Consider the following 19,895-nt stretch of genomic DNA (forward strand, 5'->3'; position numbering starts at 1 on the left):
TGTAAAACAGGGTAGGAACTGTATGGCATCGAACTAAGTAGCTCTTTATTAGTAAATTTATGTCTGTCTGTCTTGTTTCCTCAGTTCTAGTTTTTTTTCTTCAATAAGGTCTTTAGTTTTCTCTAATCAGGTCTGATAGCTATGTTAGAGCATTACTAATGATTGATTGTATATTGTTGTTCTACCACTACACTCTTACAGATAAAGGTTCCAAAAGGGGCGTTTCACAGCAATGCCATAGAAGAACCATGTTTGGTTCGCCAAAGAACCTTTCAGCGAACTATTCTCTTTTACTGTCAAAAGCATGGATTTCCAATGTTTTCATTGACCAACTTAAGTGTATATTGTAAACATAATATATAAAAAAAAAATAAAAAAAATCTTTTTTTTTTTCTTGATGACTGCAACACACTATAAAAAAAAGTTGTAATATTCGTATGCGAATAATTTTCGTATGCGTTTTTTCGTATTCGTCATTTGGTGGCTCTGAATTGTCAAAACACCTCTCAAATTGCTTGCTATGGATGTGAAAAACTCAGAAAATCGAATCTGAACCGAATTTTTTTATGACGGGCGAAAGTTTTAATTATACTTTTTAATGATTTGGGAATTGAGGATACTAAATGTCCCTGCACACTGAGTCCGAAATTTTCGTATGCGTTTTTTCGTATTCGTCATTGGGTGGCTCTGAATTGTCAAAACACCTCTCAACTTCTACTTCACCTCACCTTGCTACGGATGCGAAAAACTCAGAAAATCGAACCCGAAGCGAATTTTTTTATGACGGGCGAAAGTTTTGGAGGCAGTTTATAAACGTGATTGACACAACGTGAGGTCGTATTTATTTTTTAACGTGCGGAAATTTCACTGTGCAAGGACCTTAATTGTTGCAATTTTGCAAGTGGAATTTTTGCCCAATCTCACCTCATATAAAAGTAAATGCTCAAAAGTATGGTGATCATTGTCTGATTCTCCTTTTCATGATGGGCCATACATTTTCAATAAGAGAGACAGGTCTGGACTGCAGGCAGGCCAGTCCAGCACATCCCTGACTGGTCCTATGGTGTAGACTAGAGTGTCTAAAAACCACTCTGTTGTAGCATGTGCAGAATGAGGCCTGGATGTCTTGCTTCCCAGGAAAGATGTCATCTTGATGGCAGTGTATGTCTCTGTACAATCCCAATATAAGCCTCCACATCAATAGTACCTTCACACATATACAAGTCACCCATGCTGTTTGTACTGATGCATCCCCATTCCATGACAGATGTTTGCTTTTGCACCTGTTGCTGATGAAAGTCTGGATGGTTCCTTTAGTCTTTGGGCCTGAGAATTCAAAGTCTGTTTTTGCCAAAAACAAGCTGAACCGTAGACCCATCGGACCACAGCACACATTTCCACTGTCTTTTGGACCATCTGAGATGAGCTCGGGCCCAGAGAACTCGGCAGCATCTCTACATAGAATTGATGTATAGCATTCTCCTTGCGTAACAATGATTCAAGTAGCATTTATTGATGCAGCAGCAGACTGTGTTAAGCGACAACGATTTTCCAAAGTACTCTCGAGCACAAATGGTTGGAATTGGGCTTGAAAAAGTTCATTTGTATCCTTGTTTACTGTGTATTTGTAACCCTGTGTATTTCATTTACTGTAAGAAAATACAGTAAGAATTTGGCATTTAAAAAAGGCTTTTTTAAACTGCATTTTTGTAATGAACTAGCAATTAAGCGAAAAGTGCACTTACAACTCTTCTTGACTGCAACAACTGATGTGGGCAAAGAGCTTACAGAGAATTTATAAAAGGAGTAAAGAGACAAATGACTTCTCGGTAAAGTGAAGGAAAGGAGGTGATGGATTAACCAATGTCATGGGAATCTCCAGCTCAGTGAAGTATCTAACATTAGCATTTTATGGAGAATGCTTCCCCCAAGAGCGTCTCTCCCAGGGAGCCAGTAACGGCGATGGCTGTCATGGAAAGCTTGGGTTGTTCTTCAAAGTCAGCTGGCAGCAGGACTCAGTGTTCATTCTTTGACTCACTCTGTGTGTGCGATGAGAATTTGGCCCGAGAACAACAACTTAGAGCCAGGAATCCAAAGAAGCAACAAACAGTCTAAGAGCAAAACAAGGAACCCTGCACTGAGCCCCCTGCACAGGCCCTGTCAGACACACTGGCCCCAGGCTTACACTTGCTATAATTCCCTTCTTCCTGCTGCCACTACACACAACCACATTCTGCAGCTGATACTGCTCACTCGCCTGCCATCACATTAATCTAAAATAGCTTCAAGTAATGGTTGGAGACCTTTTTTTTTTTTTTTTTTGATTTACACAAATATTTACTTGCCTGCAAATTACCAAGGAGGGGTGTATGAACATGGAACTGAGTTTCTCTACACTGAAATTTTCAATCTGAAAGAATTATACTACAAAACAATATATCTATTTTTTAATGAAATTTATACTTTTATTCAGCAAACTGATGAAATATAAGACATTTATAATGTTAAAAAATATTTATATTTCAAATAAATGCTGTTCCTTTGGACTTTATTTTCCTCAAAGAACCCTGGGAAGTATTAAATAAAAAAAAAAATTAAGCAGCACATTGTGCATATAGAATATGCACCAAATCAGCATATTAGAATGATTTCTGAAGGATCCTGTGACACTGGAGACCATAGTAATGGCTGCTGAAAACACAGGAATAAATTACATCTTAAAATATATTAAAATAGAAGACAGTTATTTTAAATTGTAATACTATTTGTATTTCAAAATATTTTTGCTGTAACTGTATTTTTTAATCAAAGAAATGTAGCCTTGGTGACCATAAAAATTACGAACTTTTGGATTTTTTTAAAAAATTGCACATAAAATTATTTAGACAATTCCTCTGCAGTAATTTAAAAAATAAATACAAACTGAATATTTTGCTGAGAGAATAAATTCAATTCATTCTGCACCGCAGCTGTGCTGAAAATAACCTGTTACAATGGCGTACTTTCAAAGGTTATTATCATTTCAGTAAAGCGACATAAGATAAATATCTGTAGATATATATGTGCACATAATACTGTCGCTTTTGTATGCAAACACATGCTCTGACAGTATGGATGACAGCTACAGAAAGAGAGCAATAGGAATGCTTTGCTTTCAAGTGAAGTCAGAGTTCCTTCAGTGAATAGGTGTCTGGGGACCGCTCACATCTCTCGGAACGGGTGGGTTGTGTCATGAGTACCTAATCCACCATGGCTCGTTTAACCTCAGAAATGGTCTTAAAAGCCAAGAGATTTACTGAATAAATTGACAAATAAATGAACCATTGTGAATACTGAACACATAACATGTCCCCAGTAGTCAGTTTAGAAAGAGTCAGTCTATGAATAATAAAACACTCAAAAAACAGAAAAAAATCTGTTTCAGGTCATTTGATTTTGATCATCTATCACTTAAGTAAGATTTGTTGAGTACAGTACAGAAGACATTCACATCGCTATGGTCACTACTGCATCAATGCTTCAACGTCAACTTAAAGACCCCAAAGCCTGTACCTGATAGTTCCCCAGGGTTTCCATGGCAATGACCACTCAGATTTTCACTGGATTAGCAAGAGTACAAGAAAGATATATGTCCACACCTCACAATACTTCTACACCAAATATTCAGTCAATGCACTGACTATGAAATTAAAACATACTACAAGATGCACTGTGGTATTACTGTGTTTTATACAAATGTTCCATGGTAATACCTCAGCATATAAACAGATGATCATTTAGTCCTATGGTTTACCAAAAAATATGGTATTGTTTGATACCATAAAGCACCATGGTACGGCATAAGGTTGCACAATCGAAATAAAAACTGAACTGCGATATGGCGATTTTCAAATCGCAATATATACGCTGCGTATTTCAGAGTGAAACAGGACACTGTGTTCTTTTACACGCAAACAACTCATGACAGCTCAATAGTTTCAGTGTCTCAGAGCGACTCGCTTTACAGTAAATGCTGCTACAAATGAACTCATCTCTGCTCTGAGTTTGTGACGCTTATAATGTGGATTTGGAAAGGCAACATGCGCCAACCATCTTCTCAAACTTGTAATGAAAAGCGGTTATAATCCATGTTGTTGTCAACAAAACAGAATCCTTAAGGGCTCCTTCCTGTTTTCCACCAAAATAAAACCTTGATGGTTTAACATTTGAAAATGAATTAAGACAGTTGTACTTCAAAGCAAAAATTGTATTATCCTTATATTCTTAAATACAATTTTTGTTTTTATTTACAGTGACATTACAATAGTTATTTTGGGCCAAATTGTGCAACGTAACAAGAAAGCACAGGAAACCTGGAATTAAAATAAAGGTCATACTTCAGTTCCATGGCAAATTTTCAGCTATTTTTAAATTAAAGAAATTTATTTTTTTCTTCTAAAAAGTAGTGTTGAAAAGCCCCTATTTATTCTAGTGAATGTTAATTCAGATGGTTTATGTTTAAAAACAAAAAACGTTCACCAATTCAAGGCCCTGTGCAGCACTGTGTGTGTTCTCTATTATGTGCAGAATGTTTATTAAATGCTGGTGTTCTTTGCTTTTCCTACTTTTTCCTAGTTTCCTTAGTGTTCCCACAGTTTTTCCTAGCAAGCTCCTCAATAAAGCAGCATGACTATAGTTGAGCTATTTTAAATGATTAGTGTTTGGACTATGTTGTGTACATGGAGCCCTACAGCCCCAGTGAAACTCAAAAACACAAATATCTGGCTGCGAGCTCAGAGCAGTGGTACAGGCATAACGTGACAGAGGACCCTGAAGCTCATCTCTCAGATGGCCAGCCAAATGGAATTCCAAACAGCGGTCAAGTCATGCCTTGAAAAACAAACACCACTGGGCATGTGTCAGCTCTCAAACACACGCACACATGAACATGTACAACTGATGCCTCAGTTCTGTTTGAGAAGGGCATGGTTTCGACAGTATCGAGGCGGGCTGGGAAAGAAGAACTACTATATCGCTTGACATAGGGTCTTATTGGAAAGTCAATGTAAATCCAAGTGAGAAATAATGTTTTAAAAAATTTCTAAATTGGAGTAAATGAAACCGAGTCTTTTTAAAAACAAAACTTAAGAGTGGCCTGGTGGTTAATGAATGCTCTCTGACACATTCTACAGTCTTGTGCCCTTTTCTGATCCCATTCCCCCTTCTTCTTCTCTCTATTGTTTCCTGGTGTCCCTTTCAATGGAGTTGCAAAAAGGACAAAAACTAAAAATGTGCTCTGTTTGGAGTCTTAGGGAATATAAACGACATTTCACACTAACACTCTTCAAATGTGCTCCATGACAAACGTTACAATACCTCTGTTGGGGGTCTCAAAGTGAAAAGGTTTCTACAAACTGTAAAAGTTCACTCATGTCAATTATCTTTTTGGATTTTTTTATTATATTTATAGTATATTATACAAATCTTGTGTGGAATTCGGACTGAATTATTGTCTCTAAAATTTGTGTTGATGTGAACAGACCTTATGCCTACTTTGTGATACAAGCTTCAACAACATCTGCCAGTGGGTTTAAAGTAGCGACAAACGCTTTTCTTTCATATTGTGAAGTACATCCGAGTGTAATGGATTATGGAAAAAGTAAAAATGCAGAGCAGGGACTGGTTCAATTTATCGATTGTTGATTGGATGTTGAGATGTGGGAGTTGCACTCAAAGAGAGAGATAAGTCTGTTATTTCACTGGAAGATCGGGTTATGGCATTTCGAATAAATGTTACGGGGTCAAACTTTAACATGCATTTAACTCTTTCCCCCCACCATTGATGAAATTTTCCGTTATTTATGAGACAACGCTTCCCCGACATTGACGTAAATTTTTATTCGTTTTAATTGACGACTTTCTGAGTTTTCACTGTCATACGGTAGGGGGCGCTATTAGGCATCTTCTGAAAGAGTACAGAATCTCCTGATCAAAGCACAGGGAAAAAAGGAGCAGAAACAAGCAGTAAAAGCATTGTTTACGCACATTGTAGTCTTTAACGAAACAGTTTTCTCAGCTTTTTGTTCAAAACGTTGCTTTTTTTTATGAAACTTACCCACATTCAAGTGTTGATAAAAAAAGAAGGCATGAAGAATAAAAAAAAATTTGTTGTTTGTTTTGTTTATAAGCAGAGGCTCATTTCTTTCTTTTGATATATTGCATGTTCAGTTATTCAGTCAACAAAATATTCTGGGGGCCATGAAAATTGTGTGAAAATTATCAAATTTTTAAACTTGACGGGAACTTTTTTTTAAAAAACACTGGCGAGGAAAGAGTTATTGTGCATTTAGAAAAATAGGTAAGGTGAAATTTCATTTCATACTGACTTCAATAAGGTCAGAGCAAAATTTTGAAAGAATCTGTAAGGTTAAAAGTCATACAGACCACGAGGGTTAAAAATAAAATGTAAACAAATAAAGACATTAAAGTGTCTTCAAGTCAGTCTCGTATAGGTTTTTAATCCATCTCTCTCTCTCTGTCTCTTCTGTGAGTTTATGTAGCTTTCTATGTGTTTCTATATCTATATGTGAGTGAGCGTGTATAACAAAATGTTTCTGAAAAAAGACACAGCTAACCTGTTTTCAAGAATATCGGACTTCCAACTACACAGGACACAGAAGTGGAAAGCGTAGTTTGATAAAATGATTCAGAGAATAGGTTTTTGAGGAGATGTACAGTGGAGAGATAATGTGTGTGAGTGGCGCTATGAGCCGACACACACACAAACACACACACTCTTAGCGCGGCACTGGCTCCCGTCCTGAGGCAATTATTACAGGGATTTGTTCTGCTTGCACTTATAGTTTTAGCAGATCAATCGGAGAAGCATGCGCTAAAGCCCATTATTAGTTCTAAGGGCAACATCTTAGTTTCGGGTGGAGAGGGGGTGGATTGTCCACACTGTGCTGCTTGTTTGAAACGTGGCTCCTTCAGAAGCATCCATGACTGTGAACAACATTCCCCGGAGATGAATGATAAAATCAATTAGGAGGTGAGAAGCGTTTAGTGCTATCAGTACATGCAAAAACAAATTCATTTAGTGTAATGGAGGCGCCTGCCCTCAGAGATCTCACTGCGACTCTGAAATAACTGGCATATGTTTCATAACATCATAACATAAAGATGAAAACACATCTATCATACAATGACAAAATCACAACAGACATTTGACATGAGTCTTCATGCAAATCTAAAATTAAACCTAGTTTCAAAACCTAGTGCGCTGCTACGTATGTGCGTTCCCGATGCAAAGGAAGACTAGGGATATTCTGGGTTCAGTGCAAGTTAAACTGAATCGTCAGAATTTGTGGCATAAAGTTTAATAACACAAAAAAATTATTTGCAATTGTCCCTCCTTTTCTTTAAAACAAGCAAAAAATCTGTGTTCCAGTGAGGTGTTTACATTGAAAGTGCACGGGGCCAGTTTGTAAAAGTTAAAATACTCACTGTTTAAATAGCCAAAAGACATAAAATATTACAAAAATATCTTCTGTGTAATTACATCGATGACAAAATAACACCTAAAATAACTGTCAAATTATTTAAACTGCTTTACAGTTCAAATACAGTAATACTGTAATACTGTTCAAATACAGTAATACACACGTTTTAACAGAAGGATGTACAGTAAGTTCTTTTATAAAATTATAATCTTCACATTTCTACTTTGAAATCCTCCAAAACGACCCATATTCTTTTGTATTATAAATGCAGTAACCATTTTACCCCCCAAAATATCCAGAATTTTTCAGCCAATTTGTAAAGTTACACAACTTATGCACTATAAATACTTGAGTTGCGTCAGTTCACAATTTAAAAAAAAAACAAAAAAAAACTCCAGTATGTATAAAATAAATATTCACAGAAGTCTCTGACCAGGTTTGAATAATGTACACGGATCATTCAATAACACAAAGAATGTGCATTGAGAAAGTAAATAGTCAATTTTGATGTTATACTGCATCTAGTAAATGTCATGCATGTCAGTCTCTCAAGATCTGAAGGAGGCTGCACAGGGTGTCAGATGAAGTCTGCCCTGGAAACCAATGGCACACTGCTTCCTTCGAGTGAAGTGGAAGGGGTAGTCAGGTGGCCATCTGCAAGTACGTGATTGTTACGTAACAGAACGCATCATGTGAGATGGGAACCAGGGCTTACATCACAGAGATGACATTGTGTCCTGCCCCTGGCCTCTCTGACACTCAGGTCAGATTATATAAGCAACCCTCTCTCCTTCCCTCTCTTTACATCAGGAGTGCACGGAGGCAGCTCTTTTAGTGTACAGAATGTAAAGCAGCCAAAAGTTACGTAAAAGAATAAAATGAACTGGTGAGCCCAGCTCATCCAACTTTTAAGCTTCTGAGAAAAAAAAAAAAAAAGGAAAAAAAAAAAAAACACATGGATGAAGTCAAAACAATATGAAACCTTCGATCTAAAAATACTTACTCTTCCACTTGGCTTCTATTCTACGTCATAACAATTGTCAGGCCCACCCACTGGGAAATATCATTTGTGTTAGATTTCATGAAGTAAGAGATTTATTAAGAAAAATTAGGAAAGATAGGAAAAGCAAAAAGATAAAGGGTTTGAATTTACCTGATTCTTTTTCAGGAGCAAAGATGAATCACCAGATGATCACAGACCTAAACGTGAAAGACAGAGAGATGAATGAGGACTTGGTGACATAAGGAAAATAATAGATGTTAATATTGTTCATATTAAACAAATTTTTTTGAAATCACGTATTTTCCTGCAGTTATGTGTCTATATGTATATGTATATATATATATATATATGAAGTTTGTACTATGAGTATGAACCTCATATTATTCCACAATGATTATTTGTACTTGTTAATAAAAATTATTAATGATTTTTTATTTGTCACATCCACTGTACTTTAAAATAAATCAAAAAAAGGAATTCAACCATAGCGCCTAAAATATACAATTTCATAAATTCATAAAAATGTTATTATAAAATATTGATAAAACAACATTCATGTTATTTGTCAATTACTCAATTGTACTTAGGAGTGGATGGACAATATGACCAGAATCTTATTTCACGATAACAATATCCATCACAATAAAGTTGTTTTGTTATTTTTATTTTATCTTATCTTTATTTTATCCCACCAAGACAGGCATTTTGGCATTATTTTGTGTGTATTTTACCATTAGTGTGTATTTGACAGTGCAAGTACTTAACTGAGCTAAACTTTTTTAACATCAAGCATGCCTGCGCCATGCTTCATTTTCAAATTCATGCATATTTCTTTCTAACGTGTCAAAAACTTTTATCAGTCCTGCGCCCTGCTCTATATTTACACACTGTGATACACAAAACAGCAAAATCTCTATCGACAGACACTTTAAATCTTCCGTACATATAATGTATTGCCATAATAACTGTACTCTAAACTTTCTAGGACAATGAGCTCTGGAATAACAGCGAATTCATATAAACAACATAAACAGAAAACTTAAAAAGAAGACTAGGAAAGACAAACAAAAGAAAAAGTTCCAAAATGCTAATTATGAGGTTCCACTTGTCTGTTTGAGGAACATCCTGTTTGAATGCGCAGGTAGGAGGTAGGGGGTCTGTTTCCTCTCCAAGGGCCTACAGATGCACTCCCTACCCACATAGTGTCTCTTTTGTTCTCTGATAAATTGACACTGCCAGTTCCCCACGTTGCCAAGACATGAGGAAGACCGCCGGGAAAAAGAAGTAGGAGCAGCGGCGCTACATGTGATTGGTATCACTTCTGACTGACTCTCTTCATGTTTTTATCTGCACTGTCTCCACAGGCATTAATTTCAAAGCTCTGATTGAGGGTGCTAAGACAAAAAAAAAACATATATAAACAACTTATTCAATGATATGGATGGCTGGGTGAACACAATGAGATATATATATATACACACATATGTTCACCCAGCCATCCATATCATTGAATAAGTTGTTTCCTGCCAGATAAGCCAACAGTCTAAAAACTCATCAGCCATACCAATTCCTAAATTTTATTAATTACATATAAGGTTACAACAAAAGGCCCATTTCAAGGCCATCCAGGAACTGACAGTGCAATGCACCATAGATAAATCTATTACACAAACAGTAACATACTCGTCTCTTTTCCTTTTAAAATAAAGCATTTTACTCTAGACCCAGGTTTCACAGACAAGGCTTAAGCCTTAAAATGCATGTTTTAACTGAAAGCAACTTGCACTGAGATATCTTAAAATATGTCACTGCCATTGTTTTGTCTCAAGATTCACACCAGTAATGTTTTTTTTTTTCTAAGGCACACTTATAAAAGCTACTTAAAAGTTCTAATTGAACTAAGGCCTAATCCTGGCTTAATCTAAGCCCTGTCTGTGAAACCAGGCCTAAATCTTTGAAAATTATTTCTCAAAATATCAGTGTATCCTGAAGAGTATTATTTTAGTATCATCTATATACTATATTGTTAATATTTTGAATTAGATGTTTATATATATATATATATTTTTTTTTTTGTTTTATTATTTTTTTTTTTATTAATTAGTTAATTTAGTACCTCAACCTAAACGAAAATGAGAAATGTTTCCTTGGTAACTAGCTGAAATAAAATTAGTTTAATACTTTTTATATTTGATATTTTTTCAGTTAAAGTTTATTTTATTTCAAGTAATGAAAATGTTTTGTGTTTTACGGTTTTTCTTAGTTAACCACTGATTATTTCATTGCCTCATTAAAAAAAAAGTTGTTGTTTTTTTGGCTCCTATGACATTTTGCAATTAAACTGAAGAAAACTAAATCAGTCCATGACATTTTTGCCTCTAAACCCAATTTTTCAAGCAGCGCAGGAGAAAAGCATCATGTGATTTTCAGAATCTCCAGCCAACAAGCAGTGAAATACGACTCAAAGAAATCTAGCTGAAACCTGGCAAAGTTTCTGTGCCGTTGGAATGACAACACTAATAAATGAAATAGACTCATAAATTCTTCATGGCCAGTGGCCATAAGTGAATCCATAACTGAGGAAAAATCTGTTGCATTCACCTCTGTGTGACGATCCTCTCTTATGTAATTGGTAAAATAATTCTTCTTCAAAGAACATTATGAAAGCCTGTCTTTGCAAAATATGTGACTCATTGTACTGAGGAAAAACAATCATTATTTACTCAGCCGCATGTCTTTCCAAACCTATACGACTTTCTTTTATTTCCTATATAACACAAAAGGAGAATGTTTGAAGAATATTCTGGACAGTCTTTTCTTTTTAATAATGAAAGTAAATGGAAACTGGAACTGCATGGGTACAAAAAGACAAAAATGCTTAACGAATGGAAACAAAGATTCTCAAAAAAATCCTACTTTTGAACCAAATCTTTTCAGAACTGATCCGAGCGAACTCAACGACTCAACTTGTTGTAACTGGATTATTTAGAAAAAGTCATTCCCTACCCTAACTTCCTATTATTTCCCATTAGCCTCGAGTAGTTCAGTGGGTCTCTTTTGTGGGATTCAAATGCACAAACAGCTGTATTACACACTAAAGGAAAAGTACAAATATCAAAATGCTACACTCATTTGTTTTGATTGTTTTGTATGATATTGAGGTATGTATGATGTCTTCAAAAAACTTTCTTCTGCTTTAGGGCCCTAACCTAACATACCGGTAGTATTGCGAGAACCACTGTACACGACATGGTGGAGGGGGGAATCATAATTCTCACAAGAACTTAGATATTTCCAGTGTCAATTAGATATTTCCAGGGAAGGGAAAACATAGTTCTTCCAAAGAACTTTGATATTTTGTGCCGTGGGGGAGGGCAAAACATTTTTGCGAGAACACTGATAGGTCACCAAACATAGGGGGAAGAGAAAACATATGAAAGCTTCCACAGAAGCCTTCTAAACAATTTATCTTTGTTTTCAATTCTTTGACAGTGGAAGTACAGAGGATAATGTTGATGAGGACCCTGATTAGGGTTGGGCGATGTCTACCAATTTGTCATTAGACGATGTCTACAGTGAAACATCGCGATGGATGTTAACAACGTAACATTCTCATTTTCCACTAGATATTTTCCTCTACATCTCATCAGCAATTTCGATTTTGGCACGCTCTGCAGCAGTTGACCACTAAGGAGCGAATGTACAGTGACGTGACATAACTACCAGATTCAAACTGTGCTTTTGCACTATGGCTGGCGCTGAGCCAAAGACGGACGCGCTCAGCGCTTGTCATATATCACAACTATTCAGTGTTTTTAACAACATAATGTTTATTTTAGGTTTCAGACATTTAAATACATATAATTTATAGCAAAACAATACATTTATAGTTTGTAAAATACACAATGGTCATTGTGTCTATGGAAGCAGCAATAACAATCCACTCAAATATATTTGCCGACATGTTTTATTCATATCAGATACACAGTGTAAGTAACAATAAAGTTTACTCTATTCTTCTCCCACTTCACCGGCCACTTACTTTCACGTATTTTGGGAGAAACTGATGAATTCACGTGCTTTAATAAATCCAACAGACAGGAATCTCTGAACTGCGGCCCAAACAAACATGGAGGCGCCCATCTCCCGTTACAGATCAAGATCATTTCTAAAGGTTTTTAAACGACAAAACAAACTCACATACACGTATGTGAAAATCAAAATAGAAGATAGTTGATGACATGGTAAGCAAGTTTGTTCATATTTAGAAATAAAAGCGCTACATCTGCCATACAGCGCTATTTTGGCTGTGGTGAATCACGTGCCAAACATGACGTCCAAAAATGGAACGTTTTTAGGGTCCTGCTTCCTACGACAAGGTACTGCCGTGGCCACAAGTTTTTGGCAGTGACATAAATTTAGAGTTTTGCAAAGTTTTCTGCTTCAGTTGTTGTGATGCTGATTCACATTTGTCTATATTATTGAGCAGAGTTATCAGATGCGTTTGACATATTTTCAAAAAGCTTTATTGGCCAATAAACTTGATCACAAAACCAAAAATTTCACTGTTTTTGGCCGTGGCAATCTAATCATATATCATCAGCTCATGATTGCTATAAAAGGAGGGAAGAAGTGCTTCCAATCATTGTGTTCTTGTGTTAGCAATGGTTACCCCCAAAGCAAGATGTGCAGCCATGGTCACTTTGCATCAAAATGGCCTCACATGTAAGGAAATAGCTGCAAAGAATATTGCACCTAAAAGAACCATTTACCGGATCAGGAGAGAGATTCAGCTTCAGTAAAGAAGGCTTTAGGACGTCACAGAGAGTCCAGCAAGCACCAGGACGGTCTCTTCCTGAGGAATCAGCTATAGAATCGTGTCAGCACCAGTGCAGAACTGCTTGATACTGTCAGCAGTTGGTTTCGAGTGCATCTGCACACACAGCCAGGCCAAGACTTTTGGACAACAACCTAATGTTAAGAAGAACAGCAAAGAAGCCACTTCTCTCCAAGAAAGCATCAAAGACGGATTAAAATTCTGCAGGAAGTACAAGGATTGAACAGCAGACGACTGGTTCACTGTTATTTTCTCTGATAAAGCCCCCTTCCGACTGTTTGGGACATCTGGAAAACCGACTGTCCAGAGAAAAAAAGGTGAATGCTACTATGAGTCCTGCGTTGTGCAAACAGTGAGCCATTCTGAGATCATCCATGGGAGTGTCAAATTGATCCCAAACATATCCTTGATAACAAAAATTGTATAATATAATAAGATAAAGCCATTAAAACACCAATATATATATATTTCTTTTTCACTGATTTAATTTTATGTCAATCATTGAGATGTTATGGTGATTTGCTAATTTGTCCATATTCGTGCAATAGGTATTCTAGATGTATAAGGGGCGGGGTGGGGGTGTAGGTGGTGTTTTATTTAAAGGGCTATTTAAGAAGTCAACATAGAAACAAAGTACCTGACTTAAACCTTTGTTAAAAAAAATTTTTTATAAAATCATATTCTGGGGGTTTAAATTGCTGGGGTCGAATTGACCCCAGTCGGTAAAAAAGGTTTTTGAAAATAATGATTAGGTTGTGTACACTCACATTTATTCAAGGTAAGAAAAATATGTTGTATTTTTAGATTTTAAATGATTTTTTTCGCACTTTATCATGGAAATTCTTATTTGTCATTTACGCAATCGAACGCTGGCTTTATGCTGTTTAGTAAAAAGATGACTATGAGAAGCAGGCCCATTCTGAATCCAAAGCACATGGAAAGCAATCAGCCAAATTTGTTATAAAGTGAGGCGCGAGACAATCCTAAAAACCGACTTGCATTTCATCCGAGCCCTAAATTCTTCTTGCACTTTGCTTCTCCAAAATTTTGTGTTTCTTCTATCATTATATCCTCTGTAATTCTCGGTCGTATTCCCCATAATTTTGCCTACATTCTTTCCGGCCATTCCATTGTTTCCAGGGAATATTCTGCATTGCCAAACTCAGTTAGACAGGCGTATGTTAAGTTGTGAAAGATTGATGTGCCATTGACTCGGCCGGTCTCTCGTCTTGCCATAGGCTTAAATCATTCATACGAACATTTTAAGATGTTTCTTTTGAAGTCAAAGGGCTTCAGGAGACGCATGCTTTTATTTAGACTATTGGTTTAGTGTTGATGCACTTAATGTGTCTAAATCATTAAAATTCGCTTATTAGAAGTGCAACACGAAGAAGTCCTGATTTACTCTCTGTCAGAAATACAAGCTAACAGCCTACAGGGAGTTACAGTTGTTTTGTATTATATTCTCCAAAGTAGGCTGCTTTAGCTCTGCCTTAACAATAACCACACAGATGTGAATACCCTAAGGAATAGCTTGGCTAAGATCTATTCCAGGGTCTGTTCTGGTAGGTGGGAGTGTGTGTGGTGTGTTGTGTTGTGTTTTGCAGAGATTGGGGACTAACCATACCCCACAGCACTATACCATGAGGCAGGACATTCTATGCAGTCCGCCATTGATCTCAGAAAGTGACTGGTGTGTATAATGCAATTTATCAAATCAGCATCTGTCATCCTCATGGGACACTCTGACACGATGCAAATTCACATCACACCATCCAATAAAACATCCTATCAGCCTCAGCCATTAACATGATGGACTGCCCTCCAGTAAGTAGGATTGTGGATCACAACAAGGACTTTTATAAAACACTAAAAGAGCTGGACAAACTAATAACTCTCATTTTTGAGGTTATTCTTTTGGCTTGCCTGTTCAGGATGTTCAGTAAGCTCACCCTCTCCCCGCCCAACCGTCCATAAGAGCTTGCAGGAATGTCCACAATGCAAGGAATATTAGCTAAACTGTTCAGCTACCAGAAACTTTCCTTCCATATTTGGACCCACAGTGCAGGGATTTGAAAATCCAGCCCTCCTCCCCTGTCTCTCCGCCTTCCATTTCAACTCAGTATTTAACAAAAGAGTACCAAATGGCCATATAAGATGCTGAAAAATAATAAAGAATAACAAAAACTGCTGAATTAAATTATGAGATTAAAAAATTTGAAACTCAAACAGACTGCAAGTTACTGGTACATCTAATTGTAAATAGTTTATCATCTATATTTGCATGATGAAATTTTATTTTCATTCATTAAAAAACAGATTGATGTTTATATTACTGTACAGTTCAAAAGTTTAGGGTGAGTACGATTTTCTTTATTAATATTAAATTAGTAAATACTTTTATTCAGCAAAAATGCACTATATTGATCAAAACAAGTGACATTTACAATGTTACAATATATTTATATTTCAAACAAATATTCTTTTATACTTTACATTCATAGAATCCTGAATAAAATCTCAGCACAACTGTTTTCATTTGTGATAATAAGAGGAAATGTGGGCACCAAATCAGCATATTAAAATAGTTATTGAAATATATGACAGTGACTGGAGTAATGGCTGCTGAAAATGTTGTCATCACAGAAATACATTTTAAAATATATTAAAATAGAATAGTTATTATAATTAGGCTATATAATAATGTAGCTAGTTTCATGACTTTTCATGGTATTTTAGATGTCACTATCAGCTAGTAACACTACAACTGAGTCATTTAGTCTAGTTTTAGATTTTTCTCATTTATTATACACACACACACATACATATACATTATATATATATATATATATATATATATAGTATATATATGTATATACATTATATATATATATATATATATATATATATATATATATATATATATATATATATATATTAAACTTTGCATACAACTTAATGATGCAATCGATAATGAAAAAAATCGACAATGAATTTCAATATCGACTAATCGGGTCTGTGCACTGTCATCGGAAAACCACCATGACTTAAAGGGATGGTTCGGAGTAAAATCAACCTAGGGTCCTTTGCACCATGACCTCGAGCCAAACATCCCCCCAGAAGCCTTTTTTCCCTTGGTTGAACATTATTAAAGTTAGAGCTTATTTTGAAATATCAGCCGAATGGCTTAGTGCAGGCGCTAATGGATCCTATGATGTATCTCGTAAATTACCCCAATAATAACGCCCAGAATGGTACCAAACTTATACAGTAGTACAAATAGGTTCTGTACTCATAAAACAAGGCATTGGAAAGTTTGTAAGTACATCAGGAGTTGTTGATTTTACTCCGTTGATTTTAAATCAGGTTGATTTTACTCCGAACCATCCCTTTAACTTGACAACATCTTTATTGACAAAACGCATTTGAAAGATAGCAGAGAGAGGTCAGACTAGCTGCAGCAAGGAAGGTGCATTTGTCCAAAACATTTGAATGCTTTACAGTAAGTGGCGTGCTTTACACAAACTCATAAGCATGGTTTTAGGTGGTTTGCACTGTCAGGTGCTTTGACAAACTGTGTATGCTGTTTACAATACAATGGAAACATTTTATCTCCAGCGCATAACTTACATTTGACCCCGATATCCTAGTCTGTAAATTGAGAAGAGTGTTTCCATTTTGCCTGCTCATGACGCGTGCCTGCGTTAAACTTTTCAGTATTCACTAAATGAGCACCAGCTCGCGCATGTGTGTCAAAGTAAAGGTAGCAATATAATTTGAACAAAAAAAAGTTGTTGGGGTAGATTACAATGTAGCATTTTTGTGCATTAGTTTTTCTTTATAGATTATTCATAATTTAAACTTTTGCTTTAAAACTGGACAAGCAGCAGATGTTTTATGGTGTTTATATTTTAAACCATTTTTGCACATAACGCATAGCATAGACTACACAGAACCAATTAGGCCTACTATATTCGGTTTCATAGCCGTTTACACATTGTTTGACAGACATTGGACAAGATGTTGACATTTTTGTTTTGTTTTTTGTCCATAAAATACAGTGCCTCTGTGCAACATTAAGCTGTCCATAATTCACTTTTTCGTTCAGAAGTAGCTTCTGTGGTACCATTGAAGTGTAAAGATGGTATTATTTAAAGCTGATTATGTTAACATCTTTTGACCTTAACATTCCAGCTTGCCCAGTAGCCAAAAAAGACCCAGATCCGCACAGCTGTGAGTGAGGGCTGCCACTGTTTTGGAACATGGGACATGTGACTGTTTCCCACAGGTCAGACTCTTAAAGAGAATGACTGAGTAAAACATGACCCAAAGCCATCATGAGTCATCTATGTTTTTGCAACAAGTAAAACAAATGCACATGTGTGGAGTATAAACCAGGCTTTTATCCTTTTAGCTGCTATACTCAACAAATACATTTCACTCAAACCCATCCAACACAATTCTCCGTTTAATGGCATGTCTGTGCTTTCAGCTCTTTTTTAAGCCCTAATGCTGCAGGACAATGCCTTAAACCCTTTGTTTGACCTTTTGTAGTTTGTTTTCATTCCCTCTCTTTTTTCCATTATCCTAAATAGGACGATGATATAACTCAAACCATAATGAGCAATTGACCAGCTTTGAGGCCTTGGCTGGATATTTCTCTGTAGTGTCAAGGGCAGTGATCTAGGAAGCCCTGGCCCCAAACAGTATCCATGCAGAGCTGCAGGACAGCTGTAATCTCACGCTCTCCCATCTCTTTCTAGCCAAAAATTTGGAACAGAGCAGGCAAGCACCCTAGGAAAAAAGGCTTTTACTGCTGAGCTCTTTGGATTCAGCATGATCCTTCTTAGCTCTCGCTGGAATACCTCGGATCATCCCAATCTATCCAATAATGCGTCAGTTAGGAGTTCTTTGAAAATATGAATTTGTATTTTTGGTGTGCTTAATCCTGTTTGTCAGGGTTTAAGCTTATAATGGCACAAAACAACCAAGGCCCCTAATATAGCCAGTAATACAGTCTTCTATTTCGTGAAGTCTTCTGCCCATGTTTGGTGAGGGGGGCTACACTGGAAATCTTTGACTTACTTTTTCCACACTTCTCTGGGGTGCCGCATCTCTGACTCATTTCGACCAAGCTCAGAAATTAGAAACAGATTACGTAAACATGCAAACAAAGCTAAGAGTCAATGAAGTTTTTGAATACAGATGATGAAATTTCAACATAATACATTAAAGGGACAGTTCACCTAAAAATTAACACATACAATGACAAGGAATGGTGACCAGGGTCTGCCCGCATATAAAAAGGGCCCATACAACATTTTTTTTTCAAAATCGTCTGAAGTTATTGAAAGCATTGGATGATGAATCGACCAAAAAAATGTAAGCTGTTATTCACTGATAATCTCCCCCTCTGCTGTAACTCTCATTTGCACTTGCACATATTGGTGCATGGAAATGTGTCACACTTAAATTTATATTTCTTAAATTTCACTTCAATTTTATACAGTTATTGTATGGCTTTAGAGGGTTTGGAATATAACAAATACTTTCCAGTGTGCTTTTTAAGTTTTGACAGATTTTAGTCTCCATTTACTTTCATTGTTTTGAAAAGAGAAGTGTGGACATTCTATCAATCTTTTCTTTTCATGAAAGAAAGAAAGTCATATGGGTTTGGAATAAAATGAGCATGAGTAAATGATGGCACATTTTGGGGTAAAATATTAAAAGTAATTTAAAATGTGAAGCACAGTACAATTATAGTATAACGATGTGGTATTTGTACTATAATTGTCATACTGTAATGTATTCATTATTTTTCTATGTTCTAATTAAAGGTAGGGTAGGTAGGAATTGTCTAAAAAACTTCTTTTCCAAATTTGTTTAAACTTTATTTATATATCAATACATAATTAAAATGTAAGTACTCTGAAAAAGAAAGTATAAAAATCGAGTGTCTGTAGACCTCTCACGACTGTTTTAAAGACAGCTCATTATTTCCATTCACTCCACCCCCTCCCTTCTGGGCTCCTTCCAAAGCCACGCCCCCAAAACACATGAACGCGCGACTCCGACCGCTGAGCTGGAGGACGCATTATTTACCAGAGATGAACGGAGAGGAAGGAGCACAGTGCATGTAGTGACATCATGTCAGAATCACATGTAATAAAAAAAAATCTAACTTTATCATTATGAATATAAACAAATAAGATGTATTTTAGTACTCACTATCAAGCTAGCATATTGATATTGGTAAAGTTTCAAAAAATTTTTAGCTAGTTATATTTATACGGCAAAGCTAAAAACAGGTTGCATTGATACACGTTTTTCCATTACCATCAGTTACACTGTGATGAAGATGAATTTCGTGTAAGATTCATAACATATACGGTGTTCTGCATGTAAGAGTTTCCATGATGAAAACATTGTTGACTCTGATAAGGACTACACTCCAGAGACAAGTACCGCATCGTCAGCTCGAGGACAGGTCCGGGGTCGAGGGCGAAGCAGAGGAGGTCGTGCAATAGGCCGTGCAACTTGGGTCTGAGGATATTGACACGCGTTTTATTTCTTT

General features: G+C 36.2%; 1 protein-coding gene across 4 annotated transcripts in view; it reads right to left on the reverse strand.

Moving 5' to 3' along the window:
• The window catches only part of lpp (LIM domain containing preferred translocation partner in lipoma), a 207,188-nt gene that overhangs the window by 150,659 nt on the left and 36,634 nt on the right, over positions 1-19,895 (reverse strand). For 3 of the 4 annotated variants that reach the window (XM_079882835.1, XM_079882833.1, XM_079882834.1), the window contains one exon: positions 8,635-8,681. The gene's annotated coding sequence lies outside the window, so the exon portion shown is untranslated. Of the gene's footprint in view, positions 1-8,634; positions 8,683-18,073; positions 18,085-19,895 lie in introns of those variants that run through there. The other variant, XM_079882836.1, reaches the window with a different exon arrangement.

This window comes from Squalius cephalus, assembly GCF_949319135.1.
Source record: "Squalius cephalus genome assembly, chromosome: 10".
NCBI classification, from domain to species: Eukaryota; Metazoa; Chordata; class Actinopteri; order Cypriniformes; family Leuciscidae; genus Squalius; species Squalius cephalus.